The sequence below is a fragment of the Homarus americanus genome, unplaced genomic scaffold, assembly GCF_018991925.1.
Source record: "Homarus americanus isolate GMGI-L3 unplaced genomic scaffold, GMGI_Hamer_2.0 scaffold43746, whole genome shotgun sequence".
NCBI lineage: Eukaryota > Metazoa > Arthropoda > Malacostraca > Decapoda > Nephropidae > Homarus > Homarus americanus.
The window spans coordinates 67,843-95,000 of record NW_024715982.1 but is presented as its reverse complement, the minus strand read 5'-3'; the positions used below and the strand labels follow the sequence as shown (position 1 = coordinate 95,000).

The 27,158-nt window shown below is 39.3% G+C and overlaps 1 protein-coding gene and 1 long non-coding RNA gene across 2 annotated transcripts in view; one reads left to right on the top strand and one right to left on the bottom strand.

Moving 5' to 3' along the window:
* Positions 1-27,158, top strand: part of LOC121858003 — a 70,487-nt gene that overhangs the window by 12,940 nt on the left and 30,389 nt on the right. The window contains exon 2 of the long non-coding RNA XR_006087316.1: positions 23,291-23,334. This is a non-coding gene — a long non-coding RNA (uncharacterized LOC121858003). The remainder of the gene's footprint in view (positions 1-23,290; positions 23,335-27,158) is intronic.
* The window catches only part of LOC121858002 (protein tipE-like), a 74,429-nt gene that overhangs the window by 40,892 nt on the left and 6,379 nt on the right, over positions 1-27,158 (bottom strand). The window lies entirely within an intron of this gene.

The following is a 27,158-nucleotide window of genomic DNA, read 5'->3' as shown; positions in this document are numbered from 1 at the left end:
AAGTGAGGGGAGAAAGGGTAAAGAGGGGAGGGATTAGGGGAAGTGAGGGGAGGTCGGGTGAAGGGAGAAAGGGGGATATGGAGGTACTCTTTGATTTGCCAGTCTTGATTACCTAAACGACTGACTAACTGACTGACTATCTGTGTGTGTGTGTGTGTTTGTCTGTGTGTGTGTGTGTGTGTGTGTGTGTGTGTGTGTGTGTGTGTGCGTGTGTGTTGGTAGTATTGCGGCATTAGCAGGAATATGTGCCGAAGTATAGGAAATCTATGTACCACCACAATCACCACTACCACTATCGTTACCTCAGTCACCAATAACACATCCACCATCACCACCACATCTACTACCATCACCACTACCATCACCACCACTACTACTGCCACCACTACCATCATCACCATTACTACTACCACCATTATCACCACCATAACCACTACCATCACCACCATTACTAACACTACCTCCATCACCATTACCACCACCACCACCGCCATTATCATTATTACCAGCACCATTACTGCAGGGTCAAAGGCCACCACCATCAATTACCATTACTACCTCATACCACTATTCCAACAACCTCTACCGCACCAATAGCCACCTAAACCACTACCACAATCACCACTACTGCCACAATTACCACCACCACATTCCTGCACAATGTTTCGATAAAATAATTCTGGTTCGACCGGCCTCTCATGTTGGTCGATAAACATTATAATCCCCTGTTGCTCTCCTCTCCCCCTCTCCTACCTCCCTCTCTCCGCTTACCCTCTCTTTTCCCTCTCCATGCCATTATCCATTGTTCTCTCCACTCACTTTGCTCCTCTCTTCCCTCTTCTGATTCTTCCATTCATTCATTCTTTACCCCACCTTCCCTTCCCTTCTTTACTCCAGCCCCTCAGACCCTCCCCCCTCCCTAATCCCTCCATTCCCTCCCCCATCCTCCTCCTTCCCCTTCCCCCCTTCCCCCACTTCTCCTTTCAACCATAAGTGAGAAATAGACTAAGAAAGTAGATCTGATAAAAGGAAAATATATACTTGAGTACAGTAATGTGATAAGTTGAGAGCAAAGTAAATGTGTAGATATAGAATGAGTAAAATAGGGAATTAAAAGAGAAGATGATAGTGTAACCCTTTGAGTAAAATGGTTAACCCTTTGACGATTGTGGTTTAACCCTTTTGAGGACGATGGCTTAACTCTTTGAGGATGATGGTATAAAACTTTTAAATTCGATTGTTTAACCCTTAAATGCTAATGGTTTAACCTCGCCCGTGATCAGAATTTAACCGTTTAAGAATGTTGAACACTCAGAGAAAGATGGTTTAACCCTTATATATAAACAAGTAAAAAACCAGAGCTCGAACCCTGGTCCTTGCAGGGCGTGTGCGTGTTATGGGCCACTGTGGTTGGGTGTGTTCACTGATTTAGCAAAAAAAATAGAAACTAAAAAAATAACTCCTTAGATAATATGAGGGCCAGGGATTATGTAGTTGTTGTGTGTGTGTGTGTGTGTGTGTGTGTGTGTGTGTGTGTGTGTGTGTGTGTGTGTCCACTCAAGTTTACCACGTTCATTCTAGTTGTTTATTTATCGTCTAAATTAAACAAAAGATATTAATATTTCCAAGCAACTAACACACCGTACTTAAACAAACAAACAAATAAACAAAGACACAGACACACACAAGAGAAATTATATATACACCCTCACCTAACACACGTGGCTAATTTATATATGATTTACATTACTAATAACACAAATAAAGTAGGTAATAAATGAATAAGATTTATATAAGGAATAATCTCTCTCTCTCTCTCTCTCTCTCTCTCTCTGTCTCTCTCTCTCTCTCTCTCTCTCTCTCTCTCTCTCTCTGTCTCTCTCTCTCTCTCTCTCTCTCTCTCTCGGGTGTCTGTAGGGGTAGATGAGGTTCCTATGTGTCTTCAGGTGGACCTAATTGTTCCTAAATTACCCTAAATATTCCCCTTAACCGAGATCAGATATTCACAAGTATCAATTTATGTCCCTAAGATGTCCCAAATTATTCCCCCGTGTATTGTAATACCTCCCTAAATATCCCTAAAATGTCCCTAAAATATCCCCAACTATTCCTTTTCTCTCCCTTACCCTCCCAATGTTCCCTTGTGACTATACCAGACACTCAAGCAGTAACAATAAGACGGAGTAGTGGGTGGATGAGTGGGTGGGCCGGTGGTGTGGGGTGGGTGGGTGGGTAGTTGGGTGGGTGGGTAGTTGGGAGGGTGGGTGGATGGGTTGGTGGGTGGGTAGCTAGATGGGGGTGGAGTCGAACCAACGCACACACACACACAAGACTTCTAAGAAAACTACACAACTACACAACCACGTTCACCAATCAATACTTGGTACCTTCAACTTACCGCAAAACTCCCCAACATTATCCTATTCTTCTCTTTAATTATACCTCTCTATCACTCTTAATTACAAGGCTAATTAACTAACTTTGTAATTGACGTAATGATGAGGCTCGTCTTTAAATAATTAGTCTCATTTATGGTGGAAACAAAAAATTACCTCGGAAACACTTCAATTTTCTTTGAGTATTTGTGTTGGTTTTAGTTTGCTTATTTAAACGGGTATATATGTAGTATGGTATATTATGGTATATTGCTTCTGTGTTTATATGTCAGGGGTAACAGGTAGTATAACGTAGGTGTATGGGAAAGTATATTGTATTGAAGGTTATATTATTTACAGGAAGTATAACAAAGATACGAGTGTAAGAGATGATATAACCAGGATATATAACACAGTACTCTTTTGGTTATATGCAGGTGGTATATGATATGAACTCTGGGGGTGATATATCCAGGTTGTGTTAGGTAAGTGCCATGTTCCAGGTGCCGCATGTCCACCTCCACTAAGTGCCCACCTGACCTTGTGCCAAACTTCACCCCCAGCGTTGACTTCGGCTTCACCACCACCTCGAGAACCCCTGGAAACGGAATCAAACACATAAACTTGATCATAATAAGTCCAACCTCTTAATTGGCGGTATCTCTCGTGTACAGCGGTCTTATATTAGGTTATTAGTGGCATTAACTGGTGGGATTTGGGAAGGGAAGTCAGAATGGTAGTAAACGGACAGGTTGGAACTAGTCAATATGGACGCATAGTTGTTTAATAATGCACGGCAGTACCGACCCTGCTGTAGACCGCCTCTAGGACACTCCCGGGGGTAAGACGATGCTATACTGAAGGAAGTAGGGAGGAGGGAGAGGGGAGATGACTCGAGGGGGTGAGGGGAGTGAGAGGGAATTAATTTGTGTGACGTCTGTTATTAAGAAAATTAAACACGAATTAGAATAAAACATTAGCAATCTTAATCCGAACGTAATAAAACACCCCTCACAGGTAAAGTTAATCTACACGCCAAGTCAGGTGAGGCGGAAAATGACCTGAATAAAAGCCAGTCATAAACGAATTAATAAACGATTAATTAAAGTTATTGTTCAGGATATAAGTAACGCTGGTAATAGTGTATATTATAACATGGAGAAGGAAGAGTACACGCACTAACAATCCAATAAAATTATAATAGTTACTTGTTGAACGATCTACGCTGAGTCGAAGGAATTGAGGTTCATTATTGTGTGTGTGTGTGCGTGTGTTTGTGTGTGTTAGTGCCATTGTAATAATCTATATATGTGTTTGCTTACTATGATGATATTAATGACTAGGATAATAATAATAATAATAATAATAATAATAATAATAATAATAATAATAATAATAATAATAATAATAATAATAATAATAATAATAATAATATCTAAAGAACTAAAATAAACAATAAACAGAGTTAACACAAACTATAAGGCGACTCGGCCACTCTCAGTATGAGCGAGGTAGTGAAACGTGGGTAACAATGTCCGTAGACTTCTTCACCAGCCAGGGTAATCGAAAAGTCTCTGTGCACCGGCAAAAATTACTAATAAAGTTATTATTTCTTATACCTTTATTATTATTATTTACGTTGTTATTTTTAGGTTAAATATGAGAGATTGTATCTACGGAAGTATAGATATAACTATTTCAAATATTAATACAAATACAATAAGGTTAAATAACGATATTGTTAAATCATTAACCAAAAAGGTGCATAGGGACTTTTCGATCACTTTGTATTACAAGCTTTGTTAAGTCACAAGGATGAGTACACATTAGTAAATTACTACTTCAGGAGTGGGCCCCAGTCCCGTTGATAATAACAGTAATAAATTAAACAACAACGACAACAACACGTATACCAAGAATAATATTCATAATATAATGATAAATTAAAAGATTTTTATTACAATCACTGATCATCTCAACAATTACAATGTCCGTATGTGTCTGTTATTTAGTCTGTATGATTGTCAGTGTGTCTGTTTGTATATGTATGTTTCTTTATTTGCGTCTGTGTGTATGTTAGCACGTCTGTATGTTTACGTTTGTCTCTACGGCTTTGTTAGTATGCGTTAGTGTTTATGCGTATGTATGTGAGTGTATTTATGTCTGTCTCTTCGTGTGTCTGTACATGTCTGTCAGCGTGTATTGAAATCTACTGATAGTGTTTTTCATTCACATTTAAAAATTCCCTTTACTTACATCAATGTTCATTCATCGTAAAGAAACTCACATCAATATTTTTACAGTCCAGTCTGAAATACTTTAAGGAATATTATGTATATTCCCGATGAGATATAAGCCTTCTATTATATGTTCCAATAATATTTTGACAATTTGCTTTGTGTTTATGTAAAAAAATAAGATTATATACTGTAAATAGATAATATAGACTTTTACTGAATTTATAAAATAACAATAGATATATATTTTTTTTAGGATATCAAAGGTTCTTACGTTTTTTACATCTTACGATACTAAACACGTAAGTAAGAACCTTAACTATATGACTTAAACTAAGACACAAACATAAACTTCCCCCAAAAGTGTTGAAATTACCAAAAAATTCTACTTTACATGCAGAATCCCTCAAAAGACTTCATATGATAATTTAGTCATCTAGTTAGTGTTAAATGAACGTATCTTCTTAAGGTAGAGTCTCGTTAAGATTTTCTGGTATTTTTTTAGACATGAATTTCCTGTATTTGCATAAGGTTCAATTAGGTTCAATATTTCACCTTGAGAATATATACCTCGGTGTGTGGGATATGATCATAGTCTGGGTGTGGGGGTTGGCGCCGTCTTTCCTCTCGCTGTGGTTAAATGCCTCTGGGTACGGCACTATCCACCAGGGAGGCAGAGTTTCAACACCACAAATTAGTTGCTCGGGAACTCGGATTAGTCCAACACGTAATTTAAATGAAATAGTCCCTAGTGCACTGGTGAGGCTGGGGAAATATTATTATTATCGTATTAATGATTATGGTTATTGTTGTTATTGTAAATGGTATTGTTATTATTATTATTATTATTATTATTATTATTATTATTATTATTATTATTATTATTATTATTATTATTATTATTAGAATATAGAGACACATAACAACAGACAGACGGACAGACAGACAGCCTTGAAACTACTACCACCAGCAGCAGTCTCTCACAACAACCTCTAATGTTACAAATTCTCTCTCACTCCTAAACGACCAATATAATTTAAAATAAACACAATATCAAGATTATTTATTCATCCCTCTCCACCAACAAGGACAAAAACCATATGCCCTCTAACTATCAGATACGCCTGCATGAACGGCACCTTTACACGCCACAAGACAATAAACACAACGTTGTACACAATTATGGCGCGGGCTATCAAGGAACAGGCAATAGGATGGGTCACTGTTTTTATCTTCCTTGATAATAATAATAATAATAATAATAATAATAATAATAATAATAATAATAATAATAATAATAATAATAATAATAAAACCAATCATCTTTCAATTACAGGATTACGTAGTCTCTCTCTCTAATACACTCTGACACCCCCTAGTAATAAAAAGGCCACAAGTGCCTCCCAGCGACGCACTCTAACCTTTTAAGTGGGACAAGGACGCACTATACAGGGGAGTCATGCGTGATGCGTTATGCGTGCAATTAACGTGGCTGTACACCTGGCGTGGTCATATTTCATTAATTTTGTGGCAGGTAACAAAGAGGAGGTCATTTGTATAGTGATGTTAATTTTCTTATCTTGGTGTATTACCTGATGATGATGATGATGTTGATGGTGATGATGATGATGGTGATGATGGTGATGATGATGATGGTGATGATGGTGATGATGACGACGGTGGTAATTGTAATTGTAATGGTGACGATAGTAAGATTGATAATGGTGACAATGAATGTAATGATAAAAATAGTGATAATAATAATCATAATCTCTCTCTCTCTCTCTCTCTCTCTCTCTCTCTCTCTCTCTCTCTCTCTTCTATATACACAGTAAAAACCCTTCACTGAAATTACGTGACTCTATATTTCTCAGAGATCCGGATTACGTGTACTGGTTCTCAGAGATGTGAGAGAGGAGGGGGTGGGGGGGAAGGCCTGTTTGGAGATATACTTACCTTACGTGACGCCATAATTAATAATAATTATGATGATGCGAATAATTATAATAGTAGTAATTATGATATTTATGAAGACAAAATAATAATCAACCCAAAATCTATAATACTCAGCTCATAATATCCAAAACTCCGCTATTAAACTCATATCAGTAATGACTCACAAACCTCGTTAGTCTGTCAACTCATAAGGCATAAAATTACTCATATTCGACTTACCAAGGTTTTTAATTTTCTCAAAATGTCTCACAAGAACGTTTAAATCTCATAAGCTACTCATAAGACAATTTGAATCTCATTACTAGTTAAAAAGATATCTGATTTTACTCCTAAATCTAAACAACCATACAGCTCCTTAAGCAGACTATAAAGGTCTCACAAACGACTCATAACAGATGGTACAGACGACTCACAAAAGAGTTAAGGTCTCATAGGTGACTCACAAAAGAGTTAAGTTCTTATAGATGACTCACAAAAGAGTTAGGGTCTCATAAGTAACCCACAAAAGAGTTAAGGTCTCATAGGTGACTCAAAAAAGAGTAAAGGTCTTATAGGTGACTCACAAAAGAGTTAAGGTCTCTTAGGTGACTCACAAAAGAGTTAGGGTCTCATAGGCGACTCACAAAAGAGTAAAGGTTTCACAGGTGACTTACAGATGAAACACAGGTAGTCAAAGAGGGTATCTGGGCGCCTTGACATCTTTATGAGCAACCGTGTGAGCACCGTACCCCCGCCCCCCTATTCCTCACTGACTCCAACCCCCAAGACCCTGGACATCGACCCTCCTCCTTAGCCCTCTAGTGGCCGTCTGTCGAACTATACCTCCGCCGCCCCTGTTCCCGCCCTCCATCCCTCCTTCCATCCATTCCTAGCTCCTTCCTTCCTTCCCTCATTCCTTCTCCTTTCCCTTATTTATCCTCTTCCCACGTATACTTCCCTTGCCCTTCCTATGCTCCCTCCACCCAAACACAATCACCCACCCACTCACCAACCACCCTCTCAAACCTTCTGTACCACCTCAGGTAACCCCCACACGCACCACCCACTGCCACCCACACCAATCCTCCACCCTCCTCCACCCACTATTCCACTCCGCGGCTTATCATGTCCCTTCCATCCTTATCCGCATTTTATCTACTTATTATATTCTTTATCTACCCACTCTTCCTACCCTCCATCCACCTTCATCCTTAAACCAAACTCAAATAAATTTTATGCCTTTATTATGTATCCGTAATCTATCCTCATCTTAGATACACTTTTCCGAGTCTATCCTCATCCACATCCTCGAGTCTATCCTCAATCACATCCTCGTGTCTATCCTCATTCCACAACCTCGTGTCTATCCTCATTCCACATCCTCGATTCTATCCAGGTCTATCCATTTATTCCCTTGTCTGCATAACATTTCGCCCACTCACTCAATCCATCATTTACTGTACGAAGTTTCACAGAATATTTTATCTATGTCGATACGACGGTCATAACTCTCGCATTGTTATGTGGTGATGTGACTGGTCGAACGGGCCCCAGTCCTAATAGACCCCAATCCATGTAGTTCCAATCATAGTTAAACTAATCATTGGGATTGGGGCCCACTCCTGAAGAGCTAAATTGCTAATGTGTTCTAATACCTAAGGTTCCAGTCCTAATGGGTCCCAGTATTAAATGGTCCCAGTCTTAACGAGCCCCAGTAATAACGGGCCCCACTCCTAATGGGTTCTAATCTAATGGGTCACAGACTTAATAGTTAGAGCTGGGGCCTGAAAGAGAGTAGCCCAGGTCATCCACCAAGCTTGTAATACAAAGTGATCGAAAAGTCCCTATGTACCTTTATTGACTAATGATTTAAGAATATCGATATTTAACCTTATTGTATTTGTATTAAATATTTTAAATAGTCATGTCTCTAATTAAATGGATACAATCTGTAATATTCACTCAAATCAGAACAAATAATTTAATAATAATAAAAGTATAAGAAATAATAACTTTATTAGTTATTTTCGCCGGTGAGCAGAGACTGGTAAAGCTGGCAAGAAAGTCTACGGACATTGCCACCCACGTTTCACTACCTCGCGCATACTGAGAGTGGCTGAGTCGCCTTATAGTTTGTGTGAACTGTTTATTGTTTATTTTCAGCCTTTAGATGTTATTATTATTATTATTATTGTTATTATTATTATTATTATTATTACTATTATTATTATTATTATTATTATTACTACTGTCTTCCTATTTCACACAATCTCTATGTTTTGTCGCTGTTAATACTATATCTATCTCTCAGGTCTCCTTATCTCTATCATCTCAATAATCATAAACCTTAACACACACACACACACACACACACACACACACATGACATTTATAAAATACACAATGATAGTCACAATAAGTTATCATCTTTTCCGTGAGCAAACAACTCCCCTCTTGACACACAAAAAGAAAATGAAAAGTAATGTCTGTTTATTTTGCCACTTGTGTAATACGTCATACTTTGTGCCTGTTTATACTTTTTGGAGATCAGCGTCGTGTTTACTGTTTACAATATGTTCTCCATAATGCGTTATAATGGTGTTTTGTTTGCATTCTATTATATTTTCTACAGTGGTACGAGTTTATATTGTGCGTAATTCATCACAGTTTACCTTTCGTCAACATTTTAGACAAATTGATATCATGGCGTTTGTTTACATAGGCGTCTGTGTAAACAACTGCAGTGGCGCCTCCTTATAGCACGTGTATTTGTTTACTTGGAATGCTCTGTTATTCACTATAATTTTTAGGAGAATACAAAGTGGTATTTTATTACATATCATTCGCAAATATTGTGAAGAAATGTGTATGTATTCTTGGTATTAATTATATCATGTTTTCTTGTCTATAATTTATGTATTTTGGAAATTTCATTGAATAATATAAGATTATAAACGACCTAGTACTGCTTTGAGTCTTTGTGTGTATATAAGACGTTAATAATGTGTCTTGTATGTATAGGAGACGACAATAATGTACGTCTGTGCGTATAGGAGACGTTAATAATGTGTGTGCTTATGAGTGTGTATAGGAGATATTAATAATGTATCTATGTATATAGGAGACGTTAATAATGTGTGGTTATTTGTACAGGAGACGTTAATAGTGTGTTTTTGTGTGTGTAGGAGACGTCACTAATGTGTAGGTGTTTGTACAGTAGACGTTAATAATGTGTGTGTGTGTGTGTGTGTGTGTGTGTGTGTGTGTATAGTAGACGTTAATTATGTATGTTTGTGTGCATAGGAGACGTTAAGAGTGTGTTTTTTTATGTGTACAGGTAACGTCAATAATGTGTCTTTGGAACAACAAGTCACTAGTTTCAGGTGAACTTTAAGGTGACTTGAACATGGTAGAAAAAGGCAGGGCAGATACACATCATTAGCCGCCCAGGTAAATTTTGAAGTTACGTTCCAGGGGTCACCTTAAAGGTTCACAGGTAACACGACTCTAGTCTCCTGTACACATATATATACACTATTAACGTCTCCTGTACACACATAGACGTAATATAAACATCTTCTCTACACATATATCCATCCTTTCTTTCCTCTCTTGTTAGTCACATCTCTTTATCTTATGCTTCGTCTTCCTTTACTTCTCCTCCCCCCTCTCTCTTACATATGCATTACTTTCCTCACTACACTCTCCCTCTCTCTCTCTCTCTCTCTCTCCTCCCCCTCTCTTTCCTCCCTCTTTCCTCTCTCTCTTCTCTCTCTCTCCTCCCTCTCTTATCCCTCTCTCCTCCCTCTCTTATCCCTCTCTCTTACCTCTCTCCTCCCTACATGTCCACAACACCTCCATCTTGTACCTCTCACCACACCTATAATCTTCCTCGGGTTAAAGAAGGAATTTAGGGGAAGGATATACCATAAAAATACTTAATTTAATATAAAGTCTTTCTTATCTTGAACTAAATGACTTAAGGGTCTTTAAATTGTAGATGTAAAGTAGATACCAAAAATACTTAAAATTAATATCACGTCCCTCATTTAAGGTACCACGTAATCTGAAGACTTTTAAAGTGATTCAGGTCGTAAAATGATCGTAAAATATAATATAATATCTCCTTCCTCATATTCTATCTAGTAAAATATTCCCCAGTCTATTGTTATATTTACTATGTGATATAATATGCCCCATCGTTCTGAAAATACTATATTATATCCAGGTTTTGTTATATATCAGTTGTGTGGAGGAGCTCTTAGTGTAAATAATATAGTATTTCGCTATACTAACACGGGTACGAGGTGACGTTAGTATAAGGTTACACACACACTCACACACTCTCTCTCTCTCTCTCTCTCTCTCTCTCTCTCTCTCTCTCTCTCTCTCTCTCTCTCTCTCTCTCTCTCTCTCTCTCTCTCTCTCAACTCAAGCCCGTGACTCTCTTAGAAACTATTGATTCAGGTAAGGCAATAAGTTACCTCACCTGCTAAACACTGAGGCCCTTCCTTCCTTCCTTCCTTCCTTCCTTCCTTCCTTCCACCCACATCTACTGTACCTTCATCCACTTATTCTTACCACCCTCATCCACGCCTTCTTACACCCTCATCCATTCTTTCTTACACCCTCATCCACCCTTCCTACCATCCTCACCCATCCCTTCTTACACCTTCATTCATTTCTTCCCACCCCCTCACCCGTCTCTTCTACCACCCCCATCCGTCCTCATCCACTCTTTCAGCTAAGTGAGAGTCAATATTTTGGGTCTAGATCAGAATTTAAGTTCAGGAGTAAAGGTCAAGGGGGTCAGTTCAAACGGTTCTAGGTCAGGGGTCAAATGATATGGTCAGGTCAGTCGTGGCTTAGGATCGGTCTAGGCTCCTTGGTGGTGGGGAGAAGATGGAGATATAAGGAAGAAGGGAGAGATAGAAGAGAGAAAGAGAAGAGGATGGAAGGATAGAGAAGGAGGAGAGAGTAAAAGTTGGAGAAGAAGGAGGGAGAGAGAAAATGAGACAAGGAGAGGGGAGAGGGAAGGATACAGAAGGAAAACGAAAGGAGAGAAAAGGAGGGAGAGAGACAATGAGAGGAGGAGGGAGGTGTGAAGGAATGAGTAGAAGGAGGAAAGGAGAAAGAAAGAGGAGGGAGAGACACATAACACTAAATAATAATAGACTGGTTGGAATGAACATTATTACAAACACTGAAATATTTATCTAACAAAACATACCTTGGACATAACGGTGAAGGCTTAAAGACGCCTCCACCTTGGACATAATGACAAAAACTAGAATATTACCTGGACAAATCACCACCTGGACACTATAGTTAAAAATAATAATTAGCACTGGACAAAACTTCAAAACTAAACGTATTACTTGGACAAAATATAAAATAAACATGATATTTACTGGCAAAAACACTACCTTGTCAAAAAAAAATTAACAACAACGATAACTTTGGACAAAATAACACCAAGAAGAACACCAGAACTGGACATAAATATCTCAAATAGTTGTAGGACACCACCCGAGGGAATATTGTCCGGACAGAACGATAGCAGAGTGAGCGGAACAAGTGACTAACATGGAGAGACGAATCAATACGATGGCCAAAACAAGTTCAGACTTCACTCCTTCCACATTCACCTTGTCCTTCCCTCCACCTCTACCTCTCTTCCTCTTCCTCCTCCTCCTCCTCTTCCTCCTCCTCCTCCTCCTCTTCCTCCTCCTCCTCTTCTTGTTTTCCTCCATCTCTCAACTCCTCTTCCCTCCACCTGTATCTCTACTTGTTCGCCTCCCATTCCTCTTCCACCTCTTCCTCTTTTCATTTTCCACCTCCCACCTCCTCTTTCCTCTTCCCTCCCACACTCATTTTATCCTCCCAATCCACCTCTACCTCGTCTCGTTCTCTTCCTCTTCTTACCCTTCGTCTCCCTTTCCTCTTCCATCTCTCATCTCTTCTTATTCCTCTCTTTCTCCCTTGTCTCCTCTTTTACTCTTCTTCTTAGTGCCTCTTCCTTCACCTCCTCTCCCACCTCATCCATACCCATCCCATTTCCTATCACCAAACCCTCCCTTTCTCCACACCTCTCCTACCAGAAATGCATTTTAGAAAACCACGTTCACCTCCTATGCCAGATCCTCCATTGGGACACGTAGTTCACCGTTACATGTCTATTATTTTTGGACACGCGGGAGACAGACACGCTGGGGACATGTGTCTCTTGTACTAGGGGACAAATATTTCACCAATCATCGATGAACCTTAGCGGGGTTATGAGAGAGAGAGAGAGAGGAGAGAGGTAAAGGAAGGAGAGAGAGAGAGAAGATGAGGAGGGTGAGAGTGAGTGAGAGAGAGAGAGAGAGAGAGAGAGTGAGGGAGGGGTGAGGGTGGTGAGAGGAAGAGAAAATGGTAATGGAGGGAAAGAGGTGAGGAAGTGAGAATGAAGTGAGGAAGGAAGAGAAAGGGAGAGGTGAGGGAAAAAGAGAGAAAGGTCAGGGAAGGAGAGTGAGGTGCGGGAGAGAGAGAGACAGACAAGCAGAGAGAAATAATAACAGTAGGGAACTTAATTACGATGACCAATCAGCGAAATCATAGTCACCTTGACCACAACAACAACAACAACAACAGCATGAACAATCAACAACTACAATGAAAACAATAATGATAAAAAAACCACATTCCCTTCCTCGTCTTCTCCATTAACCAGAAAAAAATTACCTAAAGATGTATAGTTTGACGTCATTGCTGTATTTATGACCAAGAGAAGCCAATACCTTAAGTACTTGGGTTCGATGCCAGGCTTGAGAAATACTGAGTTATTGATAAGCAATATGGTCGAGATCCCATGGGCATAGCCTGTGGATATTCGACCGTATGAAAAAAGGAATCGAACCCGGATTCTTTTGTTGCGATTGCTCTTATGAATTCGTCGAGTGTGTGTGTGTGTGTGTGTGTGTGTGTGTGTGTGTGTGTGTGTGTGTGTGTGTGTGTGTGTGTGTGTGTGTGTGTGTGTGTGTGTGTGTGTGTGTGTGTGTGTGTGTGTGTGTGTGTGTGTGTGTGTGTGTGTGTGTGTGTGTGTGTGTGTGTGTGTGTCTGTATGTGTGTGTGTTTCAAAAATGCATAATGGTGATATTTTCATGTGTGTTTGTACCTACCTGGAGTGTTTGTGTTTGTGTTTTTTTCCGATACGGGCTTAGCGGGTTTGAGTATGTGTTTTAGTGTGTTTTAATGTGTTTGTGTGTGTATGTCTGTGTGTGTCTGTGTGTCAATGTAAATATTTGTGGAGGGGAAGTGGTGAATGAAAGACACTAAGTAAAGAGACGCACAAGACAAATAAATTTTTTGCCCTTTCTTCATTCAACACCACAAACAAACAAACAACAATAACAAAAATAATAATAATAGTCTACATAATACAAAACAAAAATAATAATAATATCTTTGAAATTTTCCAGTATTCACGTAACAAACCACAAAACCTGGAAAAACACAAAAAATCCTGACATAACACCAGAAATATGCAGGAGGGATTAAAATCTGTCCTACGTGATATATTATCTGCATGTCAGGATCTATTTTTTCGACCTGTGAGCTATTGGCAGACATTCAAAGGTACATCAGGTCTGTCTGGGGTCACTTTTTACTATATTTTACTTAATTTACTTTACTTTACTTTGCAACCTTTCATAGTTTTTAGCCCCATATAAATCCCAGGGCAATTTTGAAGACATTTTTAATTATTTTTGTGGTATTTTAAAGATATTTTTATGGGTAGGATTAAATTTTACCTTACGAGGAGCTGAGACACTAGGTGGTGGGAGGGGGGGGAGGTACAGTGCCTTGGCTAGGGATTATGATACCTCATCTTTAACTCTCTAGCTAAACCTCATTGATTTTATTACTCCACCATAGTTACTCAAGATATATGTATATATGTATATAGTATTTATATATAGTTCTAGGAATATATACAGTAAATTTATATGTATAAGTGAATATATGAATAAATGTATATATGAACCTGTGTGTGTGTGCTTGTGTTTGTGTGTGTCTGTCTCTCTGTCTGTCTGTCTGTGTGTCTGTCTGTGTGGTGTGTCTGTCTCTGTGTGTACAGGTGAGGAACATAGTGTATGGATCAGCTACTTGTCTTAAGGAATGTGAATGAGGAGAATAAAAGGAGTTGAATGAAAAGTATTGTTGTCTTTTGTGCAGTCACACACACACACACACACACACACACACACACTTACACAGCCTTACACACACAAAGACTTACACAGCCCTACACACATACACCACTTACACAGCCCTACACAATCCCGGGAGGCAGCATGCAGACCTCCTTAACTTTATGTAAATAAATCAATAAGCCACAATTTAGTTCCCTCATGCCCCGCACACCCTACCTGTACGCCCTACCTGCCCGCCCTACCTGCCCGCCCTACCTGCCCGCCCTACCTGCACCACACCTTCCGGCAAACCTTTCAGCACGTCCACACACACTCTCTCTCTCTCTCTCTCAACAGACAAGTGTGATTGATGTCCTTCCCACGTCCTGATATAGGCCACGTGACTAAACTGTGACATGGGGTTTTTAAGATCTCCTGTTACGCTTGTTACGTCGTTAAAGTCCTTTGTTACGCCTTTTATGTTACGGTCGTCAAATTTTCGTGTTACGCATGTCTTCAGAATTCTCGTAATTGGAAAATGTCGTAATAGGTTGTAATGGGGACGAAAATCATTGTATATTTATGAATATTATTCAGAAAATACTTTTGTGAATTTTATAACTGAGAAGGAAGGGAACCTAACCTAACCTAAAAGAGGAGGAGAAAAATAAGAGCAAGAAGAGGAGTTGGAGAAGGTGAAGAAGGAAAAGGAGAAACGGAAGAAGAAGAACAACAACAACAAGAAAAAAGAAGAAGAAGAAGAAGAAGAAGAAGAAGAAGAAGTGACCATAAACTTTTCGTAAATAAGGTCATCCAGGATCATTGACCTGGGCCTCCGGAGGTCACGTGAGGATGTGTCTGTCTGCCTGTTTGTCTGTGTAACTTAGAGGATATGTCTGTCTGTCTGTCTGCCTGTCTATCAGCTTGCCTGTGAGTCTCAGATGATGTGTGTTTTTATTTATTATTTTGGTAATTTAGAAAATGCGTCTGTCTGTCTGTCTGTCTGTCCATTACGTCAACAACACAGACTGCATTATTTTGCATCTCCGCAAAAGACACCTTGATGGTTAATTAACTCAAAGGGAAAAAACAATTATTTTTTTGTATTTTGACGTTTTTGTTGTTGTTATATTATAATTTTATTTATTGTTGTTGTTGTTATTGTTGTTGTTTTTGTTGTTATACTTATATCAATCAAAATTATACCTGTGTTCGTCGTTGTATTTACTTACTCATTTACCTGTTTGTTTTATTGCTTGTTTGTTTATGTGCTTCCATGTTCCTTTTACTTGTCAGTTTCTCTATTTGTTTGTTTCCTTGTTTTTCGTTACTGTTGTTAGCTACCAGTTCGTTGTTGGTTTAATATTTTATGTTATATACTGAGAAAGTGTCATAGGTGTGTTTGTGTTTTTATGTTTTGTTTGTTTGTTTGCGTGTGTGTGTGTGCGTGTGTGTGTGTGTGTGTATGTGTGTGTGTGTGTGTGTGTGTATGTGTGTGTGTGTGTGTGTGTGTGTGTGTGTGTGTGTGTGTGTGTGTGTGTGTGTGTGTGTGTGTGTGTGTGTGTGTGTGTGTGTGTGTGTGTGTGTGTGTCATATATAAAAAATTAGCTTCACTATCACAGCTAAAGGCATTAAAAGCTAAAACACCATTAGTCACTTTCCTACGCCATCTACGCCTTAGCTTTCTACTTCAGGTATTTCCCAGCATGCGCAAAATAATCTACCTCAGTCTACCTCAGTCTACCTCAGTCTACCTCAGTCTTAGATTTCTGCTTTTTTCAATGGCGGGACATAGGTAGTGGAGGGAGGGGGGTAGGAGTGAGGGGGAAGGGTGTAGAAGAGACAGGGAAGGGGTCTGGGAGGGTAGAGTGCGAGGGAATGGGAGGCAGGGGGAAGGGGGGAGAATAAAGGGGAGGAGGAAGGAGGGAGGAGGAGAGATGGTGGGGAGGAGGAAGGGAGGGATGGTAGGGAGGAGGAGGGAGGAGATGGTAGGGAGGAGGAGACGAGATGGTAGGGAGGAGGGGGACAGGATGGTAGGGAGGAGGGAGGAGATGGTAGGGAGGAGGACGAGATGGTGGGGAGGAGGGTGCGATGGTAGGGAGGAGGAGATGGTAGGGGAGGAGGAGATGGTAGGGAGGAGGGGTGTCGCACAGAACAAAGGAAAGAGGTGAACGCACTTACACTAACAGAGATTAATACTCGGCTTACACACCGAGTCACTCGCTATACTCACTAACTCTTTGTAGCCAATGTGACTCACTGTCTCACTCGTGGGAGGATTATTCTGAGTGAGTCGTGAGTCACCTGAATTTGTTCTAATATATGTGTGAGTCACTTTATTGATGATGTCTGTGTGTGTGTGTGTGTGTGTGTGTGTGTGTGTGTGTCCTAGATCATGAATTATTAAACGAATAGATACGCATAACTCATAAAAATACGCATGGGGATTTACACACACACACACACACACACACACACACACACACACACCTCACACACACACACACACGTCTGGGCCACGAGACACACATCAAGGTGACTAACTTCTGTGAATAAATAGTAAACGCCGACTTTAATCACCACTACATATATTACCGAATAATTTACAGTAGAAAGATAGGTGATCGATGAAGAAGAATGTTAGAATTAGTTACGTATCGCTAGAATGAATGGAAATAATTTAGTATTAGAATGACTTATAGTAGTTGGTGTTAGAATTAGTTACTTAATTGTTATGAGTTATGAAAACAAATTAAAATGAGTTACACATAATAATAATACAGTTAATATATGTAATCTAAAATACACAAATAATTCCTCTTAATTTATCAACCAATTACAAAGAAATACTCAATATAATAAATAACGTTAGAGTAATTCACAAAGTGCAGTATAACATAACATCTCATTACAGAAAATATTACAGCCAAAACACGTGTAATTTTAAGGTGTTATTATGCGTTCCTGTAATTTAGAACGGGAAAATGAGGACTTTTAAAAACACACGTTGGAATGTGTTACTGGAACGCTCTTGCTAATTTAAGTCTTCAGAAACAAAGAGTATGATGATGTAAAATTTGTAGATTGTATAATTAAGAAGATAAGTTATAGAGTTTTGATAATAATAATAATAATAATAATAATAATAATAATAATAGTAATATAACAAAACAACAACAACAACTGAGATTTTTATATATCTAAAATCATATAAAAATACAATTTGATTATAAAGCCTTTGGTTGGTATTGGTAACAGTGAGTGAGGGAAGAGGAGGTGGTACATGGTTGGTAACACTGAGGACGGTTGACAGGATAAGCTGGTGGAGACAATCTGAGTGAGAGAAAACATGAACTCTCTCTCTCTCTCTAACACAGACAAACACACTCAAAGTCAGGCACAAAAATGAAAAAAATAGAGAGAGAGAGAGAGAGTTAAATTAAAGGCTAAATAAAATATAAACACAGGGAAAGAAAGAAAGAAAGAAAGAAAGAAAGAAAGAAAGACGAACCAAAAAAAGGCAATCCAATTGTTACGAAATTGGCACGAGCCCTCCAGCGTGTAGGGTGAAGGATAAGGTAGGGATGGCAACACTGCACCTGAGCCGACCTACCTGTGAACTAGGTTATAGGATTTATGGGATTTATTCACGTAGATGGCGATTTATTGTAGCGGAAGTTGTCATGGGGATTAATTATTTTTTCTTGAGATGATTAAATGTAGGGATCAATTTTATATATATATATATATATATATATATATATATATATATATATATATATATATATATATATATATATATATATATATATATATATATATATATATATATATATATATATATATATATTCCTCTGAAGGATTTACCACTGGGAGTAGTTGCTTTGTGGGGATTTAATTAGGCGATTTATTTTCACGTTTTTACTTGAATATTTGTGAGAATTAATTGTTTGCAGGGGGATTAATTTTAGGGATTAATTGGTGTATTTACCTGAAGGATTTACCTCCGAGATTCATTGTAATTTGTCATTTCGGGAATTTTTAGTTTTTTTTCCCGAGTTGATTCCTGGATTTAATAAAAGGAAGATTTTTCACAACATGTTCAAATTTAACTCAGCTGGGACATTTACACTACACATACAACATACACTATACACCACATACAACATACACTATACACCACACTTTTAACGCCACTACACCACATACAACATACACTGCCACACCACTTTAACATATACACCACACCACAACATGCACTATTCTACATACAACATACACTATACACCACATACAACATACACTATACACCACATACAACATACACTATTCACCACATACAACATACACTATTCACCACATACAACATACCCTATACACCACATACAACATACACTATTCACCACATTAAGGTCGTCGTTAAATAAATAATTAATTGATGAAAAATTTGGATGTGGGTCGTTTATTTTAGCGTCACGTGAGGTAGTGCCGTGATGGCTGGGGGTCATTTGGACACAGTCGGGGTCATCTGGTTGTACACCACACGCTAACTACCGCTGGTTAGTCGGGGGTAATCACCTGGCACTGTCCTGACAACAGTGGGAGGATGATGGGAGCAACACAGTGCGACAACACAGGGGTCATTCATTTGTTTTGTGTTGGCCAGCTGGATGTGTGACATGGGAGTGACGTCATCGAGTGGGATTGACGTTATCGATTGGGAGTGACTAAATCATGTAGGTGTTATTCATGGCCTAACCACGTCACCATAGGGATGTGGTGGGCGAGTGGATGCAATACTCACTTCCTGTCCTAAGGGTTACTGGTTCGATCCCAAGACTCACCCAGTTAAAAGGGGACACTCAATTTTACAGTTGGGGGAGTGAAGGTGGTCAAGTACAGTGCCGGCCTTCACCACAACCATCACCACAACCATCATCACAACCACCACCCCAACCACCACCATAACCACCACACACAACCATCATCACAACCACCACCACCACAACCACCACCACCACAACCACCACCACCCTAGCCACCACACACAACCACCCACCACACACACACAACCACACACACAACCACCACCACCACAACCACCACACACAATCACCACCACACACAACCACACACAGCCACCACACACAGCCACCATCACACACATACCACACACACAACCACCACCACACACAACCACCACCACCACACACAACCACCACACACAACCACCACCACACTACGAGGGTAACAATCTACAAGTGTTAGTTGTGACTTCAGGTGACGTTGATAATAATACAATACCTGAGTTATACATGACTTAACCTGACACCACAGCATAACTACCGCTTGTTAAGATAGTTACTGAATCTCCTCCTCTACACACACCATGAAACATGTCTTCTATTAAGGTATGACGTGGCAGTGACGTCATTAATGCGTGAGTAATTTGTGACTTAATCCTGTCATTATGGCCTAATTACCGGTCATTAGGAGGAAGGATTATTAGCTTACAACCCACGCTAGTCACCCCCTATAATGCGACAGTAACAGTATTATTATTTGGTTTAATTACCTTTGATAACGAGGTGTGATATCGTGTTACCTGTGAATGATTAATTGGATCACCTGACGATTAATAACCCAAACTTATTTTACTTGATGACTAAAAAAATTAACTTAACATTAGCTGGCATAGGTTAGGTTAGGTTTGGTTTGGTTAGGTTAGGTTAGGTTATTTAGCTTAAAGGTGTCTCGTCATTAAGGAAAATACGCTTGGGGTGTTTTATCTTCAAGTGATCTCATATTTGGCCATTTATATCACCACAATGTAATTATATCAGCCATTGACAATGTTGTTAGTCCTCGTCAGGCACCAGTAAGGCTCGTGACACCAACCCACACCTTACATGTGTTATTGTCTGGGAGTTGTGACGTATGAGTTACCTACGTCACCGCATGCGTGGGTGAGTAATGACCAATCACCGTGAGTGGAACAGCTACCCTCTGGTGCTACATGCGGGTTTTGATTAATTAACCTGCGACAACACACTAACCTGACCTAATCTAACCTAACCTAATCCAACGCTACGGTAGAGTCTCTGTTCATTTCCTTGCCATCTTTAATAATCGTCTGTTAAATCGTTGCCATACGCAGTTAGAGGAAGAGAAAGTATGACAAGATCTTTGGAGAATTTAAACCAAGCCTAGTTACTATAACTACGCCAGCCAATTAGAACGCTGGCCGGTGACGTCATGTGCTATATTAAGGCCAATTAGGATGCTACTTAATGATGTCATGGACTCTACTCAATTCAGCAAGCAAGGACACGAGTCCATGACATCATCTACTTCACAAGCACCAATTAGAGCATGGTTTTGGGTGACGTCATCCACTTGTTAGGAACCAATTAGGGTACTGATGGATGACTTCATTAATATGGAGTAAATAAACACAGTCGAAGGAGCAGTATGATTTAGCCTTGTTTGTGTATGTGTTTGTTAGGTTGTTTGTGGGGAAGATATTTGGGTACGTTATCTCCTCCTCCTCCTCCTCTCTCTCCTCTTCTTCTCCTCTTCTTCTCCTCTCCTTCTCCTTCCCCTCTTCCTCGACTTCTGCTCTTTGCGTGTCTTCCTAATTTCTAATAGACGCAAATTACTATTAATTAATAACAGGAATGAAAATGTAAATTGTGTCGTGTTATCATGTGGGTCATAGGGACTGTCTGTCTGTCTGTCTGTCTGTCTGTATGTCTGTCTCTCGGTCTATCTATCTGTCTGTCTGTCTGTATGTCTGTCTCTCGGTCTATCTATCTGTCTGTATGTCTGTCTCTCGGTCTGTCTATCTGTCTGTCTGTCTGATTGCAAGAAAAAAAATAAATAAAAATATCACAGGAAAATAAAACAATAAAATATAATAAAATTCTGGAAAAATATAAAATTGGAGACATAATTTAATATCACTAATTAAACCACACTTATCCTCACCTGTCCCTAATGGTTCCTTTGTTATCAGCAGGTGTTCTTGTAAGCACTGTGTACCCTGTCGCTAACAACACATTGCCAGCACGAACAGATAATCTATACGCCAGACGAATATTCGCCTGTCTCCTGTCTATAATCTTTCTCTTATGCGGTACAAAGTCATATCTGTCCGGTGTCTGTCCAAAACAACAACAATCACTACCTCTACTACCACTATTGCTACCAGGTCTACCACTACCACCATCATTACCACCACTACCACTACCACCACTACCACCACCACCACTACCACAACTACCACCGCCACTACCACTACCACCATACCCTTCATCCTCATTGCCTCATAAGCTTATCACACACACACACCCACACACACACACACACACACACACACACACAGTTAAACTAGAAATCGATACTCAGGTGCTGGGAGACCTGTGTCCAAAGCTGCCCTTCCTTTCCTAGCCCTGTGTGTTGTGAGGGAGAGAGGGAGGGAGGGAGGGAGAGAGGGAGAGAGGGAGGGAGATTGAAGGAGAGAGGGAGAGAGAGAGGATCAGTCTGTGTTTTTATTTGTTTCTTATTGCTTTTCGAAAAGGTTTTGTGTGTGTGTGTGTGTGTGTGTGTGTGTGTGTGTGTGTGTGTGTGTGTGTGTTGTTCATGCATATACCAGTACTAACCAAAATCATCACATTAACCACAATTCCGACAACCACCACACCTACCACAATCACTACTACACCCACTACAACCACCACCATCAAAATCCAAACAAATCGCCCCCCCCTCCCCCTTAATAACATCTCTCCAAACGAGGCAATTAGACAGTTCATACTCGTTAAATCCCAGGTGTGTTCTGCCTAACACACCTGTACGTGATATATAGCAAAGGTAAATTCATGTTAATCGGGTTTAATTGTACACGGGGTAGATAATGGCGTGTTTAAATGGCGTCTGTGATGATGCAGGTGTAACGTAGAAGGTTATTAAGGAGTTCATGGGGAATAAATCTAAGACCTTCATATTTATTTTGTCTTTCCAGTTTATGTAATCGTTCATTAACTCAAAATTATTTCACTTTTGGAATAAATTTTGATACTAGAGGTTTCAACATAAGTGCTTTAAGATTTTTAATGTTTTCATTAATTATGTTTGTATTATTTCACTTTAGAATAAACTTTTACTGTAAAGGTTTATATAGTTTCTTAATTAATTTCAATATATTTTCACTATTATTAACTTTGACTTTACCTAGATATATACTTCACGATATATAGTTTTTTTTTATTTCGTGATATAAGTTCAAAGTTTCCAAGGTTTAAACTCATACTGAATTAAATAAACTTTTATCTACAAACTTTTTATACTCTTCTTCGTTAACTACGACCAAAACTAATTCGCTCAAGTTATAATTACTTTCAATACTTGTTTTCTTTATGTTAAGGGTTCGTCTTACCTGAACTGTGAAAGAATATTAAAACTTTCGGATCAACTGAAGATTAATCACCCAAACGCTAACCTAACCTAACCTAACCTGACCTAACCTAACCTAACCTAACCTAACCTAACCTGATTTTTTCTCACACAGGCAGGACCAAACAGCATGGACGTGTTGGCAGGAATCCCACACAGGTAAATACGAGAGATTTTCTAATACGTCCAAATAAGTCTTAACTCAGAGACCATTAACTTAACACAGAGACCATTAACTTAACACAGAGACCATTAACTTAACACAGAGACCATTAACTTAACACAGAGACCATTAACTTAACACAGAGACCATTAACTTAACACAGAGACCATTAACTTAACACAGAGACCATTAACTTAACACAGAGACCATTAACTTAACACAGAGACCATTAACTTAACACAGAAACCATTAACGTAACACAGAAACCATTAACGTAACACACAGACATTAAATTAACACAGACCATTAACTTTACGGGAAAATATACAAAGGTGGTAAACTCAGATAGCTTCCTTCCCTATAATTAAAAGTTAATGCATTTATAGGCACTATAATGCTGAGTGTTTCTGAAGGTTGTAAAGTTAATGGGCCATTAACATCGACCCTTAATACATTGCCATTAACTGCAAGCCATAAGTAGGTGGTATTGATAAATGTTAAGTAAACATTAATACAGGTATATCATTAACTTAGGTAAACCTGGTGATGGTAAACCTAACCTAACCTAACCTAACCTAACCTAACCTAACTTAACATCAGAATACAATGTTTCAAGCATACCCCAAGATGGTAAACCCTAATATAACAATGACAACTTAATATAGATACCTCAGTCTCTCTATACCGCACGATTGTAACCCCGTGTTAAAACCTTATCAGATATTCAGGTTTACATAAACTCGGTACACCCACACTGGTAAGAACGTAACTACCAATATTCTGGGAAGTTGTTCTGCAGTATACAACAACATTACTATGATTTATGTAGTGTGGTTGGGGGGGGGAGAGGTGTGGTAGTGGGAAGTGCTGGGTGGTGGGTGGAATGTAGTGTGGATAAATGATATGTGTAGACATATGTGGTAGTGTGGTAGTGTGGTAGTGTGGTAGAAGGATAAAGTTGCTACAATGCTGGACCTTCAATGTTGACACTGCCCACAACCATGATATTCTGTACCTGTGTGTTTAAAGGGTGTGTGTGTGTGTGTGTGTGTGTGTGTGTGTGTGTGTGTGTGTGTGTGTGTGTGTTGCTAACTTGGAACCATTTACCTGAGACTTAAACAGGTAGGAAAAGTCAGGTAAGTTGGTGAAATATACATCTCTACGACACACCTGAAACTATGTACACGGGTCAGTTCTGAGGAGCAGAGTTGGTGTGGAACTGACTCTTAGGCCTTTTACACACACACACACAGGTATTGGATCACCTGACATTAAACACCTCTCACCTTATTTCAACTGATGATTAAACACTCTACAGGTACCTCCAGGTGTTTAATCATTAGGTGAAATAATTTGGGGTGTCGGATCTTCAGGTGATTTGAGGAATGAAAAAGTCCTTCTTCTACTCCTCCCCCTCCTCCCCCTCCCCCTCCTCCCCCTCCCCCCCCCCTCTTCCTCCTAGCACTCGGGTTGAGAGGGTGGTGGAGGCCCTCTAGATAGATATAGCTGGATTATTATTATGATCGTGTACTGGAAACTGACTTAAGAATACAATGTGAAGTAATTGTAGTTAATGATTGTTACTGAAGATAATTATAAGACAGGTAGGTAACTATCACCTTCGGGTTCTGTCTGTCAGATTGTGCTTACACCTGACTCGCTTATTCTGACGTTTTACATACATACACACCATCACACGCACACACACACATGTACGCACATACAGGCAGGCACACGCACTCACACCGACAATCACACATGCAAATAAACTTGATACATATACAGACTAAAGCGTGTTGACATGCACACATACATATGTATATCTAGACAAACACACACGCACGTATACACATCCACTTCAATCACACATGCATGCAAGAATATACAGGCAGGCACACGCACTCACACCGACAATCACACATGCAAATAAACTTGATACATATACAGACTAAAGCGTGTTGACATGCACACATACATATGTATATCTAGACAAACACACACGCACGTATACACATCCACTTCATGCATGCAAGAATAGCCACACACACAAAGCCAGGCAGGCACACCCATTATATACGTGTGGATATATGTTCAAACACACAGACACAGACACACACAGACACAGGCACACACAGACACAGGCACACACAGACACAGGCACACACAGACGCAGACACACACACACACACACACACAACACCTCGTCTATCATTTCATAACAAAATAGCTGCCTTGTAATTTTAAATCAAATAAGATGTTTTAAAACACACGTACGTTATGTTATGTAAAACGAGGTCAGGTCAGGTTAGGTCAAGTCAAGTCAGGTCAGGTCAGGTTCCAGACTACGTAACAGGGGTCGCAATTAATACACCTGGAGACTAAATTTACGTGGTAATCAACATACATTATTGACACAGATGTTTTTGACCAGGTAACAACGTCAGGTTTTAATTAAGTAATAGTGTCAGGTCTTGGTTAACTTCACCAGGTGGTTTATGAGAGTGACTTCAGTGAGGTTTTGACGATTTTTTTTTACGTTTTGGTTTATGTAAATTAGTCAGGTTTTAACCAGGTAACGATGTCAGGTTTTGGCCAGGTAATATCGTTAGGTTTTGGCCAGGTAACATCGTTAAATTTTGGCCAGGTGAGAGCGTCAGGTATCGGTCAGACAACCTCCACTAGTTTGGGATCAATTAATCGCTACATGCTTATCGAATGACGTCATCATCAGCATCGACTTCACGTTTTACTTAAGCCTCCGCATCTCTCTCATTAAACATACCAGGTGTCATATTACGCATGGTATATATATATATATATATATATATATATATATATATATATATATATATATATATATATATATATATCTTCTTGCGCATGCGTCTATTCAAGAGCATGCGTACGTTTCCTTCATATACTGGTTATGCGTTATGCGTTTCAGTGCGTCGTGATTCGTGCTGCCTCTGAATAAGTCTGTATGTTGGTGTACATGCGTGAGTGGGATGACGATACTTGCATGTCTGTATGAATGTATGCACAACGACGTCTTTGTATGTACGTATGTAAGTATGTATGTATGTATGTATGTATGTATGTATGTATGTATGTTTATATGTATGTATGTATGAATGCTTATTTTGTGTGTCTGTGTGTGTGTGTGTATCGCTGGGTTTGTGTACGTATTTGGGGTTTGTTTACATATATAGGATGTACGTACGTATTACGATGTTGATGTACGTTTATGTGTATATAGTATCGGGTTTACGTACATGTCAAAGGCTTGTGTACGTGTACTATCATATTCAGGGATTCATTTCAGGTTTAAGTACGTATGAGGAGTCGTATACTTATCCCGCCTTTGTGTGTGTGTGTGTGTGTGTGTGTACGAGTGACTAATCAAGGACCGTACACACACACCTATATAATTAAGACGTATATAATTCTGACCCTTGCCGCAGCCTTCCCCGTGCTTTAATAACACCAAGGGCGAGGAACTTACGAGAGAATTATAGAAATTATAGGTATTAATAAACCCTCCCCCCCTTTACCCCCCCCCTTTCCCTCACCCTCCCTCCCCCCCCCTACCCTCACCCTCCCTCCCTTTGATAATTAAAAGACCCTCCTGGCTTCTTTAACATGAACTGACAGACATCGATAGACATAACAGATAGATATATCACACACACACACACACACACACACACACACACACACACTTATTTACATATGTTTTTATTTGTGTTTGTCGTTTTTTATTGAATTAGTAATATTTTTTATTTATTTATTATTATTTATTTGTTTATTCATTTCCCTATGT